This window comes from Neodiprion fabricii, chromosome 2, assembly GCF_021155785.1.
Source record: "Neodiprion fabricii isolate iyNeoFabr1 chromosome 2, iyNeoFabr1.1, whole genome shotgun sequence".
Taxonomy (NCBI): Eukaryota; Metazoa; Arthropoda; class Insecta; order Hymenoptera; family Diprionidae; genus Neodiprion; species Neodiprion fabricii.
The window spans coordinates 27426553-27448035 of record NC_060240.1 but is presented as its reverse complement, the minus strand read 5'-3'; the positions used below and the strand labels follow the sequence as shown (position 1 = coordinate 27448035).

At 41.6% G+C, this 21483-nt stretch overlaps 1 protein-coding gene and 1 long non-coding RNA gene across 3 annotated transcripts in view; one reads left to right on the top strand and one right to left on the bottom strand.

Annotated features, from left to right (window-relative positions):
* The window catches only part of LOC124175206, a 179675-nt gene that overhangs the window by 125196 nt on the left and 32996 nt on the right, over positions 1-21483 (bottom strand). For both annotated transcript variants that reach the window (XM_046555210.1, XM_046555211.1), the window contains one exon: positions 9340-9426. The gene's annotated coding sequence lies outside the window, so the exon portion shown is untranslated. The remainder of the gene's footprint in view (positions 1-9339; positions 9427-21483) is intronic.
* On the top strand, positions 5266-13643 carry LOC124175214. The gene is made up of 2 exons (XR_006869122.1): positions 5266-5562; positions 12719-13643. It is a non-coding gene; the product is annotated as an uncharacterized LOC124175214 (long non-coding RNA).

The following is a 21483-nucleotide window of genomic DNA, read 5'->3' as shown; positions in this document are numbered from 1 at the left end:
TCTTTGCCCTCTTCTTTTTTCTCTTCGTCTTATTCTTATTCTCCGTCTTTGCTACTTTCGAGGGAAATTCTTGCCGAAAAGAAGAAAATTGCGTACATTGAAGAAAAAAAAAAATACAAAAAAAAAAAAAAAGAAAAATATGTACAAGAAGTTCGTAAAGTGAGTAGGTAAGGCAAGAGGTGTGTATACGTATAGCGTTACACGTTACAAGCCCGTGAAATAAATACATTTGAATAAAAGTAAAAGAAAGTTATGCATAATGTGTAATTACAAAAATTCCCATCGCCCAGGTATAAAAGCTAAGGGTAAAATACCTGCAGAAAAAAGTAGATGAAAATTCGAAATGGAAAATGCTATGAATGTAGAAAAGATATGCTAATACGGCACGTGTAAAAGCGTTTTCAGGGAAGGAAGAGGAAAAAATATTCAAGAATGCAGGCGGAAGTGCGTCGTAACAAAAATATGCTCTGACTTGGTTTGCAGATAATGGAAACCGTGATTGTTGCGCCGAGTGGTAACAATACTGAAACTGGAAAGTACGAAAATGGCAAATAAATGAACGGACAATTTATAGGGCTGTACAAATATATTTTGTTATAAAAAGGTAAGTAATTTTTACGTCGCTCGGCATGGTTTTATGAAAACGTAAAAAAAAGAAAATACTGACGATAATAATGTAGGTATACCTTTATCTAGATTGCAACTTTCTTTTTTTTCTCTCCCTAGTTACGTTTCGCGTTATTTCTGAAAAATACACTCCGGGTCAGAATTGTATGTTAATTATCGCACAGTATTTTGTCACTTTCGATATATATATATTATATATACCATACCGTACGCAGATTGAATTTTTTGTTAAAATACTGACCGAACCGCCGCACAAAATGTCGCGTTGACATTTGGAAAAATATTAATATACTTCATGGCTGTATTCGCGTGTAATAATATTTGGAATAATAATTATCCCATAAACTTTTTTTTACGAGCCCGCAGCTATATTCGTTTTTAAATTTATGTCTGGGGTTATGGATTTTAATCGCCGAACTCATCGCGGAGCTTCATTAATTAGGAATATTATGAATCTATTAATTATGACGTTTTTATCAGGCGTGGGTCGTCGTGTACATAAATTGTATTAACAAGGATTCAAATCAACAATCCGTGTTTTTTAATAATTTTTCACTCCCTTAGACGAGTGCAGGTACGATTATAGAATAAAAAATTTTTAAGCATCATCCTTGTTTTTTTTCCAAAACTTCGAGCTGCATTCCGAATTAACAAACAGACACGGCAATTAACGCTATTTCGGCATAGGAGGAATGCTCGTGCGTGAAATTTAAACCAGCGTGGGAGAACTGGCCACATTTATATACCATAGCACAATTCTATTTACCTCGATAAATACATTTAGTGAAAGTAAACACATCGGGTTTGTTGCTGTCCCACAAGTCGGTCGTACGTTGACATTTAGAGCGCAATTTTTTACCTCCATCTATGCATCAGCCAGCTCCATTATCACGTATGATACGATTCAGTCTTCGTTTACTCGCATGAAGTAGGTGTATTTATACCAGGAATGAATTTCACACGCAGACACCGGGGGAAAACGGCCTGTAGGTACAACAAATTATGCAACGATTTTTCACATCGTTCATTTTGTGAAGCTGGATGAAATATTTGGATAAATTTGAGAAGTGCATATCGCGAAATTTCAATTCCGTAATGCGCAGACCATGAAGAAAGGAGAAATAAAAGTGACGGAAATTTTTCAACCACCATAGCTTTTAATCACGCTGCAGCCGTTGCCCGGAAGCTGGATGTTTAATGCCGGTGCACAACAACGGTCTGCAATCAGCTAGGCCTGATCTAATCCACCCCGACCCGACAACTACTTGTTGGTTTAATTAATACAAATTGAACTTAGCGCCTAGTCCGCAAACCCCGTGCCGTTCACAGTGTACATAATACGGTATATTATTAACAGAACTGTCATTTATGTACCTACCGCGAGACGAAGCTTCGTGTATAACGATTATACGGATCCGTATATGGTTTGTCCCCGCTAATGGTGCACCACTCGCACAAACTTTCTATTTAGGTGCTTATGATACTAATAACAAGCGAAACGAACCTGTTTTAATGGGATACGCAGTGCCGTGGGTGAGTATCGTAATTAAAAATGTAAAAAATAAAATAAAAAATATGTATTTATTCTGTGTGGGATAAAACGAATATAACGAACAAGTGAACAGACGGAATCTAGGCTGTCTAGACAAGTGTATATAGGTATGCGAAGGAAAGGAGATATTGCAGACTTGCGAAGGAATACGAGAGGCGAAAATTTTTTATAAGAAAACGTGACGGGGAATTGAAAAAGTACGATTTATATCATATTTATCAAATTATTCTTCTATCGCTTTGAAGTGAATACAATCTTGATAAGACGGCGATGGCTTGCGCGTGTATCTTCGTAACTTGGAAATCAGCTGAGTAATTTTTTTTATTTTATCAAGAAACAACTTTTCTCACTGGGTTTGATGTCGCTGATTATTTAGCTACAGGACACGATACCGAGTCGTTGTAACTGACGAATTCAATATGGTTGTAAGTATAGTACATAGAGAATAAGTGAAATAGTGTAAAAAGTCTTTCGATTTTTTTCGAAGCGAAATTCAGCTTCTGGAATTATATAACAAGAACTGGAATTGACCGACATTAATATCGAGACAACGTTGTACGATTAAACATCTAACGCGTTTATTATAAATATTTACTAATGGTCATAAAAACAAAGTGTATCGGTGAATTTGTTGACAATAGTCGTCTGAATAAAACGTATCCATCGCGGAATGGAATCTAACGAATATATGCAAAATTCTCAGCTATTTTATGGGAATTTGAAACGAATTATCGATATATCTGAGTTTCTCTTTACACAATTCCGTTATTTATTTTTACACAAATATGATAATTTCATAAGTAACAAACGTGCGATTATCTTGTAACAAAATGAATGACAACTATCGACTATTGGTTAAAAATTTTTTTTAAATATCACACGAAGAGGAGAAACGTTTGCAAGTATCTTGATGCTGTTGAAAACTGACAAGGTCCGGTCTAATATCCCTAGTATACTGGTAGTTTTAAGTAATTAACTCATGGTCGTCGAGCCGAGAGTAACTCACAGAATACAAGACAGCGTCTCTAAAGGTTATCGGAAGACCTTTTCCTCTTTTCGAGAAGAGGGACGTACTTACGTCAACAGGGAGTGATCAAACAAACGTCGAGAGAATCGCAAGACTGCGGAGCACACATGGATGCTTGCACTTGCAGAAAGACCGTGTGGATTCAGAAGTGCAGAGATCAATTGTCCCAGAAACCAGGCATGTGATCGTATTTATGTCAGGCTTAACAGCGTGGCCACGAATTGGTGGGAAAGAAAAAAATCTATGACTTTTCCAGTTCTATTAATTTACTAAAACCTATGTAAATCTTTGAGCTTATTAACTCTATATTCGGTTCAAATTCGATTCGAATTGTAGAAAATTATGACGTACAAAAACGTCAGCTTGAGCCGATTTCTATCCTCCACAAAAAAAAAAAAAAAAAAGAGTAAACTTGTTACCTCAAAAAATCACGTCTAATTCCCATGATAGAAAATTGATATCTTCACTTTTTTCCATGACCAAATTAAAAATCCCCCGACATTTCCAGATGTGTGACCACCCCGTTGTATCCACCTATCCACCCACACGTACCCTACATCCGCATGGTGGACGACACCACGTCGTCTGTAATTGAAAATGTAGCGTCAGTGCCACGCTTTGCCAATTTATTTACCGAGCGACCGACAGCAAAGAGATTTTTATCGCTAGCGTAGCGGATATGCGTACGTGGAACACATCGCAGAAGCATTAGTTTCGCTCTGTTTTATCGTAATACGAGTATGTGATAAGAGTGGAATTAACAGCGTTAACTGGCACGAAATTCGACCGGTTCGAGTCATTCCTCCACCTCAGGCTAATTGTCTCGCCAGGCAATTAGCGACACGTGGAACAATCAAGAATCCGGAGAATAATTTCGCCGCTAGTTTAACCGCGTGCACTCGTTTCGTTCGCGACATGACACCTTCTGTTTATACCGAAGAAATTGTTACGGATATAATCACGGATAAAATTTTGTCGATGAAAGAAAATTAATCGCTGCGCGTGCGATTTTTATTTTCTTTTTCCTTCTTTTTGTACCTTTTATTTCACACCGAGTACAATCGTCCGTTCGTTACGGTTCTGCGGAGGTAAAATTGCAGCAGGTTATTTCCAGCAGGTAAACTGGAGTACTTGTTGAGAGATTGGTTAATTTATTATTCATCACCTGTGACACGCGTATCGTGTGTACACGACCTTGTACCTGATTACTTATGCAAAGATCATGAAAATATTTTACTACTTTTGTTTTACCGTCCCTTCGATAGAGACCGCAATCTTCTGCGCTCGCTTGGATTTAGGTGACACGTCTTCGTTCTGCTTCGACTTTATTATTACACCCAGCTGCGTAATTTAAGCCAAACGATTGGACGGGAAACTTTCGTCGTTTGGACACAGGCATTATAATACAACACTAAGTTACAAGTGTTTGCAAACAGTTTTTAACTCACATTGTTTTTTGCACTAATTTTATGTGTGAAATTGCCAAAATTCTCTGTATTATATTTGTAAAAATGTTCCGAGTTCCGATTTCACGAGGCTTTGTTTGAGGCTAAAAACTAAGTTTTCGAAAAAAATCCGTTCTAACATACATTGAATGAAAAATTGAAGCCAATGTATAAACGACATTCGTTACGATTCTTTTCCTCGACTGGTGCTTGATTATAATCGTGACGAATAGCTCAATGGAGGAAGTTTTTTCTATCTCCGTTGTGAAAATGATTTTCGTGTAAAATTATTCAGTCATTACGAAGTGTAAGAAGAAAAAAAGCAGAGTGATTCTCGGTGAAGACACCTTCGCAAAGCGGAGGCGAAGGTCTGTTTAACAGCGTCTGCACGTAGACCAAGGTGAAAAATAAAAGCGACGTGGAAATAGACGCAGGTACCCAGACTACCTGGGCTGCAAAAGCTGGGAGCTGCGGCGCGGCTGCAGCCAAGCGGTGAAAGTCATCCCAGGAGAAGACATCGCACGGACGTCAGCGTCTCTCCGCACCAGCACCGTGACGACGCCTCGTAGCGTAGGCGGCAGCCTGCACAGGATGCTTGGAGGAACGGACCGAGATATAACCAGAGCCCCTTGTGCTTGTATCCCCATAATCGTGTGGGCCTGGAGGCACCACGGGTACATATGCATATTGCATGTGTGACTCGCGTATAAGGCCACGTTCGATGCCCCGGCTCTAATCATCGTTTTGCGACAGTCGAGAGAGATTGCTACCATGACACGCCGACGAAGCGGACGAAGCGGACGAAGAGGAAGAGGCCGAGTCAATGATCATCGGGATCCTGTGATTAGTGCGTAGGAATTGCTCACGCGTTCACTACGGACAATGCATGGTTGACCCTTTGAGTCACGGCGGTAAGTTTTCTCAACAACTATTTTATGTCCATTTTTTGTATGCTTAGAGAACTTTGAAAACATACTTCTTTGCGGTTTTTTACTATTTCTGATGGCATGCTTAGAGGTTTTCAATACGCGAGTGTAATTGTTGCGATATAATGTGAATTATTATTGTTAGAAGCAAATTGATTGACAAAAATCGTGACAATTGAAGGAATAGTTCATCTCTACACGTATACATGTTTTGCACAAATCATAAGGTTTTAGGGTCGCTGATTGTGAATCCGAAATTGGATTTCGAAAATTCAAGAAAATTTGAAATTTGATCGAATCCTGAGAAAAAAACTCCGTACAGGGGTTTGCGGGTTCGGCGATTACGAATCTGACATCAGATTACGAAAATTCAGTATGGCGAATTCCATTAGCGACCTCGAAAACCTTTGCGTAGAGTTTTTTGACCGGATTCGATTAAATTTGAAATTTTCGTCCGCTATTCTGGAACCACCGTATTGAACTTTTGAAATCTGATTTCAGATTCGTAATCAGCTAGCCCAAAAACCGTAGAGTACTATCTTGTAATAAAAATCGACTCAGCACAATAATTTGTGACTCAAAGGGTTAAAACGTTCCCATCTGTTGCGAGTGCAGTTTCAAGTCGGCACCGAATTAAGGAAAGACGTTTCTTCACAGTCTCGTTCGAATGTAATTTTTGCGATTAGCCCAAGATGTAGCGGTTTCAGTACACGACTTGTCGTCCGGTGATGTCGACAAGTACTCGAACAAGTACAAGAAAAGATCGACTGACTGCAATCTGACAGGAACACTCCTAGAAATCCCAGTTATTTAAATAATAATATTGGGTAAAAAACAATTTCAGTTGCGCAAACAACTCGGAAGCGGTTACTAGTCAGGAATAACCGGGTCATCGAAATCCGTTAATTCGTCCTCGAGATATCGTCGTACGACGAAAAATCGGTGAGGTACATAAAAATGGTCGGAGACGATTCCGTACATAGGCCTCGAAGCATCGAAATCCAGTGAAACATTACCTTCCATTTCCCGGATCATTGATACAGTATAAGCCAACCTCTGCTAATATTTTCTACCGCGTGACTAACGAAGAATGAAACGCGTGCTGCGGAGATTCAAATGACCAAGTGTTAATACGTATGTGTTCAAGTATTACATATTGTGCAGGTGCTAAAAGGGAAGAGGAAGTTGTTCACTGATCTAAGAGCAGACCCGTGTGTTGGACAAGCTTCTACGTGTCATCGAGTATACAAGGTATACTTCTCGTGCCAGATCGATGATTCACCAACACTCAAGTGTGGCGCAGTTATAAGTACTCCACGTGTATAATACCAACCGCGTCACGCCTAGTAGAGGAGCGTATTCGACGCACCTCTTAAAATTGGCACGAGCTCACCTTGGGCCATTACTCGAATCACGTATACGAGTATACACGTACCTGGAACGTACGTTTCCAACGTTGTTCATATTCATCCAGGTGCAGATGTACCCGCGCGTGCAACGATCCAAGACCGATCGTCGTAACTGATTGCAGAACGGATATAAAGAAGCAGTAGTGGAATGAGAAAAGCAATATCCTCATACAGCTGCAGGCGTAGGAGATTGAGAAAAGCGTCTTTTTCTTGTACGGGTGGATTGATCTTTGTGCGATATTTTGGCGACATTCGAAACCCGCGAGGCGCCGGTTCCATCTTTTCATCGATTTCACTTAACGATTTTCAAACATCCACCAGCTAAGCACGTTTTCTCGGTTCTCATTCACCGCCGTCGTAATCGGCTTCATTCGTTCCAACGCGTGATGTTGGATACGTGGATTAAGCCACGAGACCCGGGCTGCTCCGTACACCGGAACTGCCATAATCGAGTGTGAAATTGTCGTGGGTGGGCAGTTTAAGCGCGAGGATGAACTCTTGACTAATCGTAACCTGCACGACGTACCTTTTATCACACCGTGGCCATTAGCGTCGCGCTACGACGAAAGCTGGACGAGGAAACAAAATCCTCGGACTCGTTCCGCAAGTTAAAAACGTAACGCGATGTTATTGCAATCGTGACCAGAGCCTCGCAGTATTCGTTCGCACTCTTCCGGTCCGCCTTACGCGTTTTATTCAAGCGTGGAATGGGAATGGATAATCGTCTTTTCATTGTCAGTTCGTGCCCCGTGACTGCTTCGGCACACTTCAGCTTTCAGGGCACGCGAGAATGCCGAGAGAAAATCATAGACTTGAACGTGTAAACAATAGGCCGAGTCATCTGCACGTGATACGGCAGTCCGCTGACATTGTTGTTCGCTCGGTGAAGAAGTTATTCCGCGTTATAGGCGACGGCGGCGGCTCGGAGTTTATAACACACTGTTAAAACAGCGAATCCGCCGTACATTTACCGCTCATTCAATTTACAAATCACTTCTTTCTGTGTTTGCCATAAATTTTAGAAAAATCAAAAATTTCATTTCACTATTAAGACAAATATGTATATTGTAACTTACCACGCTGCACCGAATTTTTCAATTTGTAGCCTGAATTCGTAAATTGACAACTCTTTTTTACAGTAAATATGTAGTAAATTGACAATCATATTCAACGGCGTATCGTTGGTGAATGTTACGGACGTCTTGAATGTTGCAGCGCCAGTGTTACACGTAAGCGCGGGTACGCGTCATTTTATACCCGTGTGTAGGTTGAGGGCGTGGTAGAACGGAGAGTTATCATCGAAGCGAATGGATTCGTTCTACCCTTGTTGTCGTAATTAGTAGATAATTATTAATCCGGCCAACTCCCTTCAGTCAGCGCAAACATCAATTAGGCGAAAATGTATGCGTGCAAAATATTTCCGCGCCATTCGAACCGGCGCTGCGACCGCCTCATTATCGATACACCTACTCGAATTAACACCGGCATGCCGCGAATGATGACCCGGATATAATACGCGCAGCAAGCAAGCTGATGTTTACGTATCAAATCCAATGCTGCGAATTGTGGGATTTAATGCGAACGCGAATTTTATACCTCGCCGACGCTATAGTGCAATTTTTGGCTCTATTTGTACGACCTCGATTTTCATCGCTAAATTACTCGCGCCGAAACAACGACGTTCGACGAATAAGCACAATCCATCCGACAGATTTTAATTTTCAAAATAATATTTGTTAAACCTGCATAAAGAATCGATTAACCACGTAAGTTTGAAGTTGGGGAAATGATTGTTGAAATCTTTCGCTTTCGATGGAGACGGTAGATTAGCATTTAAATAAGGCATGCCTGTGCCTTTTGTTCGTACAGTCTATGCGCGTCATGTATTTCCAGTTTCTTCAGTCGGATGGTTGGGAGGGTGCCGCCGGTACAGAGCGCGATTAAATCGAAACAATTCGCAACTCCGGGATAGGTGGAGTATTTCATCAGCAGCGTTTGAAATCGTAATTGAAATCAAAGTGTCTCGTTCCCTCCCTTTCCTGCAGCCTGCGTATTCCGGACAAACAAAGAGCGGATATCTCAAGATACAGCGATAAACCTCAAAGCTGTTCGTTTACTGACCGAATTAACGATTCATCTGTGGCAGGGCAATGATAATTGCGTTGAAAATTGAAACGGAGAAGCGTTGAATAAGAAATGACGGAAAGAACGAACTCGACGAATTAATCAACAAACAAAACGATTGTATAAATAAGCCTGAATCGCATTAGCGAAAAGTAATACAAGTGGGTGAAAATCTCGGTCAATATTCCCTTGGAAATTACTGTTATATTAAAATGTGGTCAAGACGAACCTAGCGAGGTTTCAATATCCGCCGGAAGAAGGTGACGTCGTGTCGTCAAGATGCCATAATTTCGTATCAGCTTCAGGGGTTGTCGGTCTGAAATTTAAAATGATTAGGAAAAATTTAATACAAAGATAAAAATCCTCATCAAGCATGGAACAAAACCGACATTAACATTGCCACACTTTGATAGGTATTCATTTATTTTTAACTCGAAAATCCGAAAATACCGTATAACGAGTGAAAGAATTTGAATCAAATTTAGAATCGTAGGCATAAAATATTATGAGAGAATTTCATAACGTTCTTAGGCTTGTAAGATTTTCCACTCCCGAGATTCTAAGCCTCGAGGTTTTCGGTTCGTAGGTTTGAAATAGTGAAAAAAACATAAATAAAAATTCATTCGATGATAAGCTAGCTCAGATACACTTCGTGAACTTTTAACTTTGAGTAAGAAATTTCCAAAAATTTCAGATTCGTTGATCCGTTCATTTTTAGAACTTTAAGTCCTACGTCAACTCGTCGTTGAAATTTCGAAACATCACCAGAGGCGTGCAATAAACGTTACAGAGGACTCGTTGACGATTTGAAAGCGACCCCATCCCCAAAAATAATCCCTATAAGGATTAATACCCCGGCAATCTCGAGTCCTGCAAGCACAGCCTGCGGTAACAGCTGGCAATTAGAACGAGAATCGTTCACATTTACGGTCCGACTAACGCGCCGTACTTTAGTCTAGACTCGAAAAGGTCTCGGAAATATTTGCAATAAACCCGGCGCAGTGCAGCGTACCTCTAGAGTAATTTTCCAAGCCTACACGCATTTAGCGGGAAACAAAAGAGCCCATTGTCTCGATCCAACCCCTGCTTGTCGCAGAGTCCGCGTTCCTACATCGCGGGTTGCGGAAGACGCGGAACTCGACCGGCCGATTCGACACGGATTTTATCACCGACTCGCAGTGAAAATGGAATACTGGGTTACAGTTAGGGCGTCGCAAAAGTCGGCGAAACAATTCGTCGCGCAGGGGAGTAAAAAAGACAATGCGAAATTTGTATTTCCGGATAGGAAAATGTCTCCTCGTTTGTGTGCGGCAAATACGATACAGGGTGAAAAAAATTATAGGTAAGATAAAGAATAAAAAAAAAAAAAAAAAAAGAAAAAGCACGACTCGACAGAATTCCGCGGTGGAATTCTGTTTTGAGAAAGTCGATAATTTATAGAGCAAAAGGAGGGATCGCTCGGCGTTAAGAGTATCCGTGATCAAGATTCATACTTTTTTACACGTCTTCCGAAAATTTCCCGTTCTTTCGGATTCTGGTACCAAAAATGGGGGTACCCTACTGGAACAATAAAAATTCATGTAAAAATGGCCTTGAATATGAGGTTCAAGGTCGAATGAAAGGTCACTGTTGGAATACCTTGTTAAAAATTACCCAAGATTTTTTAATACCTTGATGATTTTTTTCATTTTTTTTTTTTTTTTACCGAACTCCGCGAGATTCTTAGGGGTTTTTCAAAAGTTTTCCTCAGCCCGTGTAATACGCTTCGAGAAGAATTTGCGGGATGAGAGCGAAGTGGAATCGAAGGTTGAAATTTTTGCGAATCTAACCGCGATGTTTCTCGTTCGCTTTTGTAGGTAACAAACGGCGCGTGACGTTGCGAAATTGAAGAAACGAAAAAAATAAAAATAAGAAAAACAAAAACACAGGATATCTGGAGTGAGAGCGAAGGCTCGAAAAGATGTAAGAATCATACGATAGACTGGATTGGTATTCCGGAATGGTTGCTCGTGAGTTTGCTGAGGATAATTAATAAAGTTATACCGGATCAGTCCGTCGAAGGGGTTAGAGCAAGGCGAAACAGGGCGAATACGTGTAGGGGGGGAAGAGTGGGAGCCGAGGGAGGATGAAAGAAACACTTGAGGCAGGAAGATCTAACGAAAGCGATTCTGTAGTTACCATGACGACGACCCACATTCCCGCCGAAACTTATCAAGTTCGTGCCGCGTTATTGGTCCGTGAGATTCACGTGTGAATTTCCGGAAATCGTTACGCAGAGACACCGGAACTTCTCTCCTTCATTAAGCTCCTCGAGCTCCTTCGGTGACAAAAATATGAACGTGATAAATAAGCTCTCTAATCATTATAACGGAGCTGTGTCAATCCAACCGTTTCACTAGTCACCGATCTGCGATCGAAATTAGAAACTGTAATATTTTCATAACCGTTTTTCCGCTTTCAACATGCAAGGTCCCAGCTTTGCAATTATACGCGTGGATCTTGAAACGTAACGAAAGATTTTGATAAAATTTCTTCGTTAGAGATTTTAAGAGCGAGAATTATCAAATGATGTGATAAGAAATGAAACGTGTACAACTGTTTTTTTTTTTTTTTTTTCTTTAACACTTGATCGTACGAAAAATTGATGTATAAACCTCAAGGCAGGTAAAAATGGCTGCACCGAGTTTTGAATATTATAAGTTATACGTGTATACCGTATATCGATGATTCTAAAGCCGAAGATGCTTGAGAGAAGGACAAGACTGCTTACTGAGAAAATCTCAAGGGGATTCTCGTGGGTTCAGGACTCGGGAGGGTTTCGTGAGGTACGAAAAGATGCAAAAAAGAGGAAAAAAAAAAAGAAGAAGAAGAAAAGAATCCCACCCTGGTCAAAAAAAGGAGGGAAAAAAAGGGGCGGCGGGGTGGTAGGAGGAAAAAAAAAGCTACGAAGAAAAAGAGAGGCGAAGTAGCGGCGAGGGGGCGAGAGTGAAGACGAAGAGGGTGAAGAAGGACGGAGAAAAGTAGATGGGAAAAGTTGGTGCCAAGGCTGCACGACACTCGACGGACGGTGAATCGCCTTAAAGATGCGTACAGGACCTGCAGGGATATCGATATTCCATTGCCTTTGCTGCGTTCAACGTGCTCTCCGTATTATGCATATACCTTACACCCACGCGCCTTTATCCGCAGAAGCGTACCGAAAAAGCATTGTGCCTACAGACACTGACGCGAGGGTACGAAAGAAGATACGGACCGTCAATTCCACAATTGAAATCGTTTCGATCGAACCACCGGGTATAATCCCTTTAACAATAAGTAGCCTTGAAGTGTCAGAGTTGAAAATTGAAAGTGATCTAAGATTTTGGCAAATTTCTTTATTTTATTTTTTTTTCTCTTTCTTTTCTCAAAGACGGGGGAAGACCTTCCGTAAAGTGGTTAAAAGACGCGTTGCAATTCCCACGTTTTTCTTTCGTGAAATTGCAATTTTCCTCCTTTAGTTTTGCATTGTACGTAGACGTATGCTGGGGTGGTTATTAAGAAGGTTATTTTTAAATTTCACCCGCCAAATCGATCCCGAATAATTCAAAAATGACTGTTTAATTTTTCAGATTCTTATCTCAACTTTAACCTGTGCCGACAACAGGGTGGATTCCTCACTTGATATCGCCGCACTGGGCCCGTTATTTTAAATGAAAAAATTTCGAGTCCAGATTCGTAATCAGCGACCCAAGAATGGAATTGAAAAATCAACTCTTCGACGGCAGGAGTTATGAGTCGAGATAAAAATCTGAAAAAATGTGGTATTTATCTTAGCATTACTTGAAGCCGATTCGGGGGGTGAGAAATTCGAAATTGAAAAATAACATTTTCATGATCCACCCTAACGTATACTCTGCCTATATTAGAAACTCGGGCGATATCTCCATCCGGCAAGTTTATCAGGCGTAGCTGCAGCGTGGCCACGGACGCCCTTCCACGCCGACGAAGGCACGAAACACAAACGAAGGAAGACCCTGTGCGAATTTCAATACATACCTACGTGTAGGATGGGGTAGCGATACAGACGCGTGGAATAAATAGCAACGTATAACGCGGCAGACTGTCTGCCACCCCGAGTTCTCCCCTCTGTGTTCGCCCTCCTCGCAATCCCCATTGCCCAAACTATTCTCCGATCCTTTCCTTCAGCCCCGGCTGGCACACGCGGCGCTATAAGGGAACGCTGCTTTCTGCTTTGCAATCCTTTGTCGTATACTGTTAACAGCCAGCCAGCCAGCCAGCCAGCCAGCCAAGCCCCTCTCGCAACTCCGAAGTTAGTTTTAAGTGAAATATGTCAAAAACGCAAATCCTGGGTCGTTCCGCGTAACGTACCTACTCGGTAGAAATGTGCTTAAGGTTGTTATGTCCTTGCTATACGCGGGGCGATCAACGTCTGCGAAATCACGGCGGAGCTGCAATGCGAAAAACAATGTGGACCCTTGCTTGCCACACTGGGGTCCACTGGGTCCGTTTTAACCCCAGTGACAAATATCGTTGCAAAAAAAAAAAAAAACCTATCGATCGTTTTTAATTGAAAATTTTTTGCAGAATTTATTAAAAGCTTACTTTGAAGGATCGTGTAGGTTATATAGTCAAAAATTAAATTCAAGTATACTGTATAAATACAAAAATAAAAAAAATGAAAAAATGAGATCATTTTTAGAGAGAAATTCATAATGTTTTTATTTTTTTAATGTCAAGGGCTAAAATTTGAGCTGAGTCTTCTACCGACGTATCGCTACAATTAAGAACACAGTAGTTAAGTGGCTTTTTAAAAAAAGCTATTTGTCTTGAGAAATAAAGAAAGAAATTTTGGGAAAAAATGTACCATGTGTTTATGTCAAAATGTTTTATTTCATTAATTATTCGAAGGATATTTGTTTAAGACTTAATGAAAAAATTGGCCTGGGTTCCTTTGGACCCCAGTGTAGCAGGTAAGGGTTAATTGTTTATAGGAAAAGGGTTATAAATATTCTGCAAACTTGACGCTTTTCATACGTGTTGCGAATATTTGTATAAGCGTATGATCAAGGGAAAATTGAGTTCTAAATGAATCACATACCTACATCTAATTGCAAACTGAATAAAAAATTTTCGCAGGAGTATTTGTTCCACCAACTGAAGAGTTTAATTATCGAGTTTGACTACCAACGCTGTGGTATATTTAGCCGATACTAAAAAGTCGAAATCGAACTATGGCAACTGTGGGTGGAAAAAAAAATTGGAAACATAGCATCGAGATGTTTAAAGTTGAGTTATTAGCGTGGAAATTGGATCAAACTAATAAAACGTCCGGGAAAGTAACGTGAAAAGTTTCGATCACGTTTGATTTTTCAGTCCCGCATGCGGTGGATGAGGGGGAACTATTATCGGATACACAGATCTGGAGTTATCGAGCGATCCGTGATAAACTAGCGTGAAACGCGCTTAGAACGGGCGGTGCATGAATCCTGGAAATCAATCCTGTCCGCGTCGCGGGATATCCTATCCGACGAGGGAGGATTAAAAAATATAGACGCAGGTATTCCGAGGCCGCGGGATTATCAGGTCGGACGGAAATCGGGCGGAAAAATCTGATCGATAACGCGGGTGAATTCGAGTAGATACGTTGGAAAATATTGTGCGGTAAAAAGAGTCCGTCTGCGGTTGATTGGAAAGGCAGTGATCGAAATTTGAATCGACGCAGAGAGATTGCAGGAGTTGTTCACCTTTGCCGATACATTTCTCTCGCCGACTAACTTTTTCTCGCTTCCGAGTAGCCGCTTTGTCTAGCCAATTAAACGAGCATGCACCGCGGAACTCTTCCACTGCCGAACATAAAAAGCTCGAGATCCAAGAACTCCGTGAATGACATCTAATTGTGAGACTTTCCGACTACCTACTACGGACTCGTTTGTGCCTTGGCTCTACGCCGTGTCTCGAGGAGTCGAGGCTAAGTGTTTGCAATTTCTTCCCGGAAAATTCTTACAATTACTCGCTAAGGAATTAGGAACGAGCTACACAATTTCGGAATTAACCACACCGAGTCTTTAAAAATTAGTTGAGAAATTCGAGATCGAAGAACGTTGCGAAGTGAAGAATCAACGTTATCAAAGAAATATGTTATTTTTTAATCAGATCTGTAAAAACTTCAACATTATTATTACATTTTTTTATGGAATTTTGCCCCCCCTCCCCCTAAAAGTGCAAATTTTTTTAACCCTTGGTTACTTACGATATTTCAAACGTTGTCCGTATGAAGACTCTTCAAATTTTGTACAAATTATTGGCAAGTTCATTTGGTTGAAAAAAAATCAAAGATTTAGCACAAAGATATCAAGGTATATGGAATCCCCAATCATTTTCACTCCTCAGCCCACAAAATTAGAGAAATTTTTCTTTTTGTTCCAGAATCAATAATACAAGTAATATTGCGAAAAATCTCGAATGTGAATCGCTATAAACATTTTACTTCCCATGTAACATGTACCCTGTATATGTACTTGTACATTTTTTCCTCTGGTGGCAAAAAAATGAATTACATGTATCGAACGAGGAACTGACGGCAAAAAGAAAAAAAACTTGTGCAGAAACGCGCGAAAATAAAAATCGTTCCCGCGAGAGTAAAAAATTCTTGTCACCCACCTGCGGACCTTCGAAGAGGTGGTTATTTTCATCTCTTCGCCCGTCTTGGAAAGAGATGTACTTCGGACATGCGTGCCTTGTATGGTACGTATGTGTGTGAATTGGTATACCCAACGTTACGACTAGAGTTAGCTGCGGTTGCCCTCGGCACGGTTCATGGTCCATGGTCGACGGGTTCAGGGGGAAAAAGCGAGGAGTAGGAAAAGAGCAGGCCAGAAGCCGCAATTTATGATTTGCTGTTATTACGAAAATGTCTGCGGCAACAACACCGGAAGACCTGCTACCACGGGAGTCCCTTAACCCTCCTGAAATTGTTATAGCAACGGTGTGATCCCTTACTTTTATTTATCACATGAAGTGAGACGTTACAGTACCTCCTCCTCCTCCTCTTCCTCCTCCTTCTCATTTTCCTCCATACAGACCGGCAGACATTTCACTCGGAAGGTACGAGGGTGTAACAATAAGCAAACTCAGAGTTATCCTGCAGTTTGACCAACAATCATATCCGGATAATAATAAAAATAATAATAAGAATGATAACGATGACGATGACCACAATAGGGAGAAAAGAAGTCGAGGAATAATGGAATCTTGTGTACTAATATGTCCCTCTTATTATCCCATTGACGTTGAAGTTCCTGCAGCGGCCCTGCGGATATATACACGGGCGAGTGAAATAGTTGTTGTTTGTGGGTCACCATTAGGAAACGAGAAATATCGACGGATCGGGAGTTTCGAAAGAAAGATGGCTCAAAGTCATTCTTGAAGTATATTGTTAAACAGAATATCCTTAATCGTGACGTCGTTACAGCGATGAGATTTTTCATGACACTTTACTCGTAGTGATTTAGTCCAAACTCAGAAAAGTTCCGCGAAAATCAAAGTTCTTGGACAATTCTACTGTTTTGTTTAATTTGGACATTAAAGTCATCATTGGCACGAATATTTTTTCATCGTCGTTACCAGTAAAGACGGCACATCCTTGTTTCGTTACGTTTGTTCTTCGAAGAACTCTGAGTCGCGATAGATCCGTTCCTTCCCAATCAGACTCACGGCTAAAAATCGTAAGTATAATCTAGAGATCATATGAGCACGAAACGTTTTGTATCCGGAACGTCTTCCTAGCAGCGAACGTTCGACACGACTAAAACTGATCGACTTGGTGCTTGTACCTGGGGAGATCTGAAGAGCATCTGATGGTTTTTAGTACAGTCCGGAGTGGTATAAGGGGAGGTAACTGAAAATGGCAGCAGTTCGTGAAATGCGACCTTCGCAATCTCTCTGCAAGGGAAAAAGTTGAAGATTTATTGTGAGAGGGTCTTTCATTCCTGCTATACGATATCCCCGGACACAATGCGGAAGTCAATAATCGGAGTGAGCCTGCGAAGCTTTCGTTCAAATCTGGATCCTGCTACCCGAACCATGAAAAACTTCTAGCGAAGGTTAAGAAATGATTCCAAACTCACAAGAATCTCGTGTATAATCGTCTCGCCCATGACGGTGGTAGGACAATATACAATGGATATATTGTACATGATACATATCGCAGATGAATGACACTCGTCAAACGTTCTCCAAAATTTCTTGAGAAACTTATCGAAGATCTATTCTCGAGGAATTTGCCAGGCACGTGCAAGTGGGCAAATCTTTCGGGTGAAGTGCAGGTCTACGAAGTTCAGATTTAGGCGACGGGATCAAACTGTCGATTGTCTGCGTGACTAGCGGTGTAATAAGAGGAGGAGAATTGAGATTGATTAAACTAAGAATAAGCAGATGCGAGGAGAAGCTGCGATCGGAGAACAATCGAGGGATGTCGTGTCCACATCGCGTGGATTATCGAGGCGTGTGAGATAATCAAATCTAGCTTATGGGTCGGCCTTCGATTCGAATCGAACACCGTGTGACCTCAACCCGAAACGATTACCATAATAATTAGCAGCTTCTATTACCACAAATTTGCAAACAGTTCCGTAGAACCATGGAGGTAAATTTGCGTAGGTCTAATTGCATAAGGTTACGCCGACCCTCGGTAAAAGGGACGAGTTATTTTTCAACACCTACGAATTGGAAGTTCGTTTTTAAGCGTTAGAAGCCCAGAGGGATGAAAATTTAGGCATGTCGTTTAAAAATTTAAACTATTTAATTTATCAATACCGCGAACATCGCGATCGTTCGTCCTTTATTCTAATCCTCGTCTGCTGAGTTTTTCACAGCAAGTTTGATGAAACGTTGAAATTGGTGCTTCGTCGTTTTCTTTTCGCCATTTTCATCCACTACGACAAAAACGCAAGACGGACTCGGTGCGAAATTACGGCAAAGCTCGCGACCTTTCGCCAAAAATATCGGAAGCAATATGACAAGTAGAAAGAAAAAGTCGAGGGAAGAGTTCAGCGAGTTTGAGGAACGTGACGTGACTCAAGTCAGTGCCATTGAGAGTCTCGTCTGTGGCGACTGGCATTGCGGACTATGCGACGGTGACGAGGGGCAGACGAGAAACGTCGGTTGACAGTCTGGCGCTAGGCTCGGTAACGGCGTTAACGTAATGGAATTGCGTAGCGCTCGCTGATTGGTCCGGGTCAGATGGAGCGCGTAATAAGGACGCGGGCGCTTCCGGCATTTCCTGTTTACCCCCGCCGCCCTTGCCGACCCGTTTAACCCCTACTTCGCATCCCCCGATCCGGCAGCAGCGAACCAACCGCGGCTGATCCTGCGTCGCGGAAAAAAGCCCGCAGGAAGAGAAGCTCGGAGGGTATCGTCGGAGGCTGCGGAATCCTGGGAAAAGATGAATAGGACTTATTTCGGATGTAATCTGCCACTAGGTATCTCGGATGAGTGGTTTGAAAATGGCGTAGCTATTGTGCCGCGTGCGGTTACGGTGACCATTGATTCTCGAGGACGCGGCGAAGACACTCGTAATGAGAGAACGAGGAGATACGAGATGACAACCCTCTTACACCCTCGTTATCTGGTCTTGATTCAGGAAGCAATCTCACCCTCCGCACGCATATTGCTTCCCACCTCATTGCACCCTAATTACCTGTTCCCTCCTGCCGCATAACCGCCAAACCACCCCCCGCGTTATTACGTAACCGAAAATGTTATTACCTCGGTGAGTTGGGCGACCATGCCTGCAGTGCGCTCCGTACCTACCCCTGCAATTAAAATCTCAAAAATACGTACGTACAAAGGTAGAGGCAAGAAGAGAGGGAGAGGAGAATAAATTTCAGCATCGTAATAATTTCCCATTTGTTTCTCCCATTTTCTTTTCTTTACTTTCTTTTATACGACTTCGGCTCTGTTGAATGGGATTTAGTCATTTTTAACGCCTTTCCGATTTTCCAGAAGAGAAGTTCATTAGGCGAAAAACGATAAAGTAGATGAAGGAAAAATGGTGGGTTGTAAAGTTTTTCGCATTGCTTTTGGTAAATTCCTATCAACTCCGGTTACCGAACGGTGGTCTCATAAAAGTTAGAAAATAAACAATAACAACTCTTGGACAAATTTTTATACACCTTCGTAGAATACAGTTGCATTTCCACATTTTATCAATAAATTCCAAGTTATGTACAGAAATTTTCTTCATTCGTGGAATTCAGGGTGGCATATATACATGTATGAAATTCCGTAACTTGTGACACGAGCAAGCTTCGAAAACTTTCGTTACTGCGAATCTGAGAATTTCGACCCTTGAGAGTGAAAAAATTAATAACTTGTGCGATCTTGGGCGCAATGTCGGAGGAGAACTTTCCGTTTCTCTTCACTCGTTAGTTTCTTTTCATTTTTGTCATTTTCAATTTTTTTTTTTTCCTTAGCAGCTTGTAAAGTTTGTTTCAACCACGTCGACGGCTGTCTCGAGAGAATTCCTCCGTCGTAGATAGGATGCGGGGTCGGTTCAGAGGTCGACATTTGTTTCTTTAGCAGTCTCCGAGCGAGCAGCCAGCTTCTTAAGCGTTTGGTTCGATCAACTAAATCTCCCGGGCGGCCTAGCTCGCGGCTTTTATATATACGAGGATCGGTTATCGAGCGAATCTATTCTATAATACGGCCGCTGGAATCAATTGATCCAGGGTTGGATCTGCAGTCGCGGACTCACAGCTCGGTCCATCGATGGGTAGGTATAATAAGTGTGAAATTCAATGTCACGCAGATGAGCCGTAGGTATACAAGTAACAGTCCTTGCCTCGTCTCTGTTCTACGCATTGCGATAGGCGAATAATTTCAGGGTCGAAATATGAAAAATTTGTTGCCGATAAAAGGCGAGAGGCAAAACGCTGCAATAATAAACACAGTTTTCAGTATGAACAGAGGAATCGGCGTAAAAAAAATTGGCCCAGTTAATTTATTATCGTCAATTATTTCACGCCGATCGGCTTGCCGCATAGAGAAGGCGATAGTTTTTACACCCAGATGCTGATTACCTATCGATTGGCCGACGCGCGATGCAACCTCTTGACATCTTAATGACCCTTTTGAATTTTCCCGCCACGACACTATCGAGACGGTATAATATTACAAGCACCCTTGAAACCTAATTCAGTCGCGTCTTTCCTGCCGTCCCAAGTCTCGAGTTTTAAAGTTAACGACAAGCCTGCAACGACGATCGTCTTGTACGTAATCGTTGCAGGTTTCTTTCCATTAATTCTCTGTAAAAGATACGGAACATTCAACGGACAAGGTTTCAACAATATCGATAAAAATCAGCCGAATTTACGTATCCTTTCGGCCATCTGAATACCCGCCAGCTTTTCGTTCAATGGTTCTACAAAATCGTCGATCACTATTAGTGTCTGATCGTCCGCGCAGTGAGACGTGGTAATTAAGACAGCTATTAAATACAGAGATCCCCGCACAAAACTCACTCTTCTTCTCCTTCTTCTTCTCCTGCTCTTTCTTCATCTCGACGTTTTTTGTTGCTTTTTTTTTCCTTCGCAACCTTGTCCGAGATACGCTCCGTAGATTTCAGCCTCTCCGGTTAACTTCGAGTCATCTTTTAACTCGGTCCGCACCCCCTCGAAACGTCTACCGTCGTCTAGCCTTTCCCTCCGTCTCCTAATTCTCGGAGGTCTAATTATTGCCCGCGGTTAACTACCGTCACTCCGCTCCTGCTAATTCTTTAATATTTTTATATCTGTGTTTCGCATACAGATAATATACGTCTACGAGGAAAGTCAACTTTCATTTCGATAAATTATAACCCAATTTGCACAGCGGCTTGCTGTTTATCCCTTTTTTCTCCAACTTACATTTAATTTCATTATTTGTTAAAGAAGAAGAAGAAGAAGAAGAAGAAGAGGAAAAAATTCGGGAATGAATTTACCCTCGCAGCCGTATCGTTAACCCCCGTGGACCCGGGGCGACAACTAATTGCCCTGCGTTTGTACCTTCGCTAGTCACCGAGTGTGCGAAACTGGTCTCCGTTGTTGAGAAATCGGGTCCCCGATAGCCTCTCGTCGATCGACCTGTGCCTATACTCACGTGAAATATTTAATCGCTACGTCAAAGTCGAGATACGGGTCGACCTGAAAACCCTTTCACACAAAAACTTTCGACTGTCTACGTATCTGCCCGTCTGTCTGGCTGTCTGTCTGCCCCTTTTTCTCCTATCGAACCATCCTGCTTCAATATTCCAACAGATATCATCAGTGCTGAATTTAGTTCACGTTATATAAATAAATCTTGAACTATATCAAACCTGAATTGTTACGGGTGCCGT